Here is a 6000-nt window from a genome sequence, read left to right as displayed (position 1 = left end):
ATGGCGATCAAAGTTATAATCTAATTTGTATTTTTTACAGCGCTATGAATAATAGAGAATTGGAAAAAAGAGAATCCCTATAGAAAGACTTGTAGAGAATATAATTTCGAGTACGAAAAATTTGGAAATAAATGTTAATAGATGCGAATTATGAAAGGACTACAATACAAAGATTACTGAAGGAAAATTTATTGTAATAAGTTCTTTAAATTATATTCCTTAACCTCTAAACAATTATTAACACTCATATGGCGGGGCTTGGGTCCATTTGTACCCAGAGAATGGATCGTGTGATTTAACTATTTAGTTTTTGACACATACGTAATTTAAAGTTACACACGTTTTGTTAATGTTTACAGAAAAATATATTGAAAAAAATTAGTAAATAAAAATATAAATGATCAGTAACTCAGTATCTTTATAGTATTGTTAGTCGTTGGATTGGCATTGATGTCAGATATTGTGCCATAATAACGCAAACATGTAATCTCATTAAAAAAGAAAAAACAAATAAATTTAAAGTTTTTAAAAATATAATCTTGACAAGAAATTTTCGTATATAAAAATAGTTATCCTCCGAAATTAAACGACTTATCCTTTAACATTTTGGCGTGTACAAATCGGATAATGAATTGAATATCTGCGAGAGATCTGTTATATGTATAATTAGTCTATTGGCTGCCAGGGGTCGCGGTGACCTTATAACACCGCGATATTTAGTAAAGGTCATTTTAACAGTAAAAAGTGTATTAAATTAGTCTTTTGCCAAAATAATTCTCGCGTTCCAATAATACATTGCTGCATTTACCGTGTGAACAGTAAAGGATATGTAATAAATAAATACAGATTTTACAAAAGCCAATAGAGTCGTCGTATCATAATTGAATACATAATTGAAAATGCACTTATATGTAAATTAACATCAATGAGGCGATGATTATAAGTGCAATTTTTTATTAACAAGCTCTGTATTTGGCATTTCATCCTTTTTAAGAATATGAAGTACTTGGAAAAGTTAAAATTAAAATCTTGTAAAAGAAATCTTTAGAATACTATCATTTTATCTTTTTAAATCTAACTTTCATAATCAATAAACATTCTGCATATTATCATTGAACTGCGGATATTTATGCAAAATAAAAATTGTTGAAATTAATTGTAATAAATCTAACCTAAATAGCAAGTTCGTTCTTCCTTCAATAATTTGAATAAATTGAAAATAATACAATGACATTTTTATATTCTTTTAATCCCTCTATTATTTTAAATTGCAATTACCCAATCCTGTTATAAATGCATAAAATCTGCGGTCTAATTATCATGTTGTCCTACTCAATTATTGCAACACATATTTGCATTTTTGCAAATAACAAACTCATTTTCTGTTAACAATTACTCTGTAATTGCCGGTTTTACACCCAGAGCTTTTTTTTGTATTTGTATCATAAATAGTAAAACACATTTTCATTTGTTGTTTATAACAATTTCTGTCTTCCCGATGGTGGAGATATAATTTTGCCAATTACGGTAAATATCTCTTTGCTAATTGTAGAGAGAATACTGTATCATGGAAACAGTAAATTATATTGCTAAACAGAATACAATAAGTATAATAATAAAACAGTACAGTATGTCACATCTTTTCCTGAAAGTAATAAAGATTGAACTACATTATGTACAATTTTATTAAGTAGTATTTTCACGCCGTTGACATATTGATTACTAACACTGAGCTATCATGATAAAAAATTCAAATAATTTTGCGATAGTAATAGCACTTTCACTGGTTAATCAAAGAAAATCAAGATGCAATTGCTGATCCAATTCATTCCGCTGCGCCAAGTATTTACGGTCATTCAAATGTAATCAGCAGTATCGCGCAGGTGAATAATAATGCTGGCGCGAGAGGCAAAATGAGCGGGTTTGTGCGCGTTCGTTAGCAGCCGAGTTACAGCGGAGTCTTCAATGAAAATAAAACCACCTCTGGCTCTGATGAAACACGAAATGAGGAAAATATCTGTATTTTCCGGTTTACAGACCATCAGAGGCGATATGTAGTGTAATCGGAGCTCAAAAATCTGCAAATCACGCCTGCGTAGAAGAACAAGGAGCTGTTTTAACAGAAATGAGAGAATCTGTAGACTGAGAATAGTCATACGTTCATCTGACACTATTTGCATCAAACGAGATAAAGGACAACTTTAAACATTTAAATTTAACATTATTCTTACCAAAGAGATTAAGGGAAAAAACTAGTTCTAAAATTTTTATTTAAAATTGTGCAAGTTTAATGATTCTCCCTCCAAATACGGATTAAAAGACATTTAATAATTATTATTTAATTTAGTAATAATATATGCTAACGATTGACAAGAGTAGCGTTGAAAAGTGAGATAAATGTTTAGGATTTCATTTGAAAGAATTCAATTTTATTAAACAAACTTATAAATGAAGTATGAATATTTCAAATACGTCTAATGAATGTCAAGAAAATGTTTGACACTAGAAGATGTTAATTTCATTTTTATACAATTACAGATTATTGCTTTATCCATTGGAATCAATATTTAAGAGTATATTATTATTATTATTGTAATCTTAGTATCGTGCGACTTGGTTATCATAGTACTATAAAAAAGTTGAAAAATTATAACAATGCTGTTCTAATTGCACGAATTTTAAGTTAAGGTGACAAAAGTATTATTTATTAAGAATTGACAAAATCAAATTATGAATTTATTTTTATTTGATTATGAAAAAAATTAACAATGAGACGTAGTTTCGAATAGAATAAAGTTTATTCTTATCTTGTTTTTATATTGTTTAAAACTACAATTAAACCTTGATAACTCTGTCTTCCATATTTTTTTATTAAAATTATTATTTCACTAGCATTTAAAAGATATCGATAATAATGTTTACGGTGATCTTTTGTCACAGCATTAATACAAAATTAATGAACTGCATTTTAAAATATACATTCTCTTAAATTTTCGCTGATATTCAATTTATTGACCCCATTTGCCACCTCCACGAAAAATCTATTAAAAGTACATATTAATAACCATAGAAAGGCATAATTAGACAGAAAATTTGATTGTTGTGTCTCGATCGCTTCGTTCCGAAGTCAGCGAATTTCTTTTTTAAATCGATGAAAAGATTAGCGTCTTATACCCAATAAAGTAGGAAATACATTACATAATTTTTTCGTTGAGTATAACAGAAAAAATTGTCATAGTTTCTTATTTCAATGTCGCTTTGTTGTACGGGTAAGGACCCGAAAATTTCTTGAGAGAGAATTCAATCAGTTTTCTATGAAAATATCTAAACCGAAATCAATTTGTTTAGGGAGTACATTTCAGCATTTTATTCAACTGTGTCCTTTAGCGAATTTGCAATCTGTTGTTTTGGTGACGTGCACAGAATGCATCATCTTCTCGAAGTTGAATGCGTTGAGAAAAGCCGCGGAGGACTTGGCTGGATAGAAACATGAATTTCAGTCTGAAGATTCAGCAAAGCAAAAATGGCATGTAATCGAAAAATAGGGTAAGATATCCTTACGTTATTTATTTTTTACAGTGCATGAATATTAGTCAACGTTCAATCTACTGAGTAAGGAGAAGGAACTTTAATATTTATCTGAAATTTAAAGTAAGTCAATTGATTTCAGTATATTTTGGTTCACACTTTCGACACTTTGTTGATTCCACAACGTTCTCCTACCTAACAAAACAAACATAATTAAACTGAATGAAATGTTATAGCCAAGAATAATGTATATGATTATAACAAACAATTGTTATTCATTGTTTTGCATTAGTACGTCAAATTACAATATTATTTGGAAGATCAATTACTTGAAAAATTTGTGGCATATACTGATGAACAATTAATATATTATTTGAACAATTATTCAAATAATATCGTATTTCAATAGTATCCGTCATTATTAATAACATATTAGAGTTCGCGAATATTATTTCTCAGAAATCTTGTCGTCAATCTAAAGATGAAAAGATGAATTGATAGTTTTGAATATTATCTATTTAGATTGGAACGAACAGGTAAGAGTTGACTGTGGGTAAACAAAGCTCTTTGTCCCTATCGTTCACCGTTTGTTTTAATTATCAGTTGTGTGTGATACGGTTACGTGGCGTACAACGTTCGTTGTAACGTTTTCGTTGGCCCGTATAATTTGTTAAAGGCGCGTTAACAGGGCAAGGAGAAATTTGTGCCACTGATTTCGTGCGACAATGCCGACGAATTCAATTATTAAGGCGAGGAACGCAACAGTATTATTCACGCGACGCAATAGAATTTCGAGTGGAAACATTTTGCCTCGAAATTAACCAGAATTCGTATGTTTAGTGACAGACTGCCAGTGTAAAGTTTAGCATACCCGTGCGAAATGGAAATTAATTAGACCGTTGGTACGAGTATAGTTGAACGCGTGCTTCAAGCGTATCGAAGTTACTAGCGTAGAGATTAATAATCATATAGGTTAATGAGATATTGATTTACGCAAGGTTTCGTCTCATACAAATAGATATGTGATTAAAATTCTCTATACATAATACGATATGTTGTTATCGTGTAATGAGTTCTCTTCAATGCCTGATCATATAGAAGTTAACAATTGGATCGTTCAATTTTAGTGCATAACGAAGACAAAGTCAAACGTTGAAGACAGTATAACTAATGTTGAACCTGTTAATGTACAAATGGAAAAAGCTATATAGGGTGGGACATTTAAATAGGAACACTAAAATAGCTCCCCTATTTATGACGCTATGAAAAACTCTTCGGCACAAAACTACAATTTAATATTTAAAAATTTATATAATAATATTGAAGCTTGTAGTACAATTTAACACATTTATCTCAATAATGGATAACAAATTAAGGGTTACTATGGCAACCGATCGGGAAGAAAAGCCGATTTATAAGCTACCGGTCGATAAAGTGTTAGAAAGTTGTTACTATTTTGTTAAATTATCGCGTCCTTGTGTTTTATTTTTATTGCGTTATTGACCTTACTAAATTATTAGTAAGCCTCTTCCGTCATATAATCCCATATCATATAAAATTGTGGATATTTTTGTTTATAATTCATGCTATCTTCATCAAATTTTTCGTCAGATCTCCGCTAAACAAATTTTCCTTCGTCAACCCCTACTCCAAGCCAAACACGAGACTCGTCGCTAAACAGTACTTTGCACAGTCCTCCAGAATCCAATTTGTGTGTTCCTTTAAGCTCATTTCATTTAATCGATTTCTGACAGTACGATAACAGAAATTCGAGGTTTACTGTTCTACGATTTTTCTTTGACTATTAACTTGCTTTAAAAGCCTTATTACTCTTAACATTACTTTGAATACATCTTGCATGATGGCATAATACATACGCATGTTTTAGATATTCAATTGTTAGATGTTCGCGACAACATATCGTATTTCATATAGAGAATTTTAATCGCATATCTAGGTGTATGAAACGATACCTTGCGTAAATCAATATCTCATTAACCCATATGATTTCTAATCTCTACGCTAGTAACTGAAATGGTTTATATTTCAGATGGATCAGTGATAAAAGTGTTTGTTTAAATACTCGGAGATTCGAGTTGTGTTTTTACGCTTGTATCCTCCGCTTGAGCCATTCGTGGAGTTAATTCAACTATGACCGGACACTGTTTTCCAATATTTATACTGATAGGAAACTATTTCTCAAGTAACATTTCATTTTCTTTGTGGTATCATTTTCATAATCAAGGAAAATTGAATTATTATGTATTTATTTACATTGTATAGATCCCTTAGATTAAATAATTGCTCTATTTTGTATTCATTTACATTATTTAGATTTCACTTACATTCTCTATTTGTCGTTACTCTAAAACGTAAATATTCTTTGTAAATTTTGTAAATGTTTATATGATATGAAACCAGGGGTTGACGTACACAACGTGACAATTAATTTTTAAGACTTACGCAATATCC

Source organism: Augochlora pura, chromosome 11, assembly GCF_028453695.1.
Source record: "Augochlora pura isolate Apur16 chromosome 11, APUR_v2.2.1, whole genome shotgun sequence".
Taxonomy (NCBI): domain Eukaryota; kingdom Metazoa; phylum Arthropoda; class Insecta; order Hymenoptera; family Halictidae; genus Augochlora; species Augochlora pura.
The sequence above is the reverse complement of the archived record's forward strand: the minus strand, read 5'-3'. Positions refer to the sequence as shown.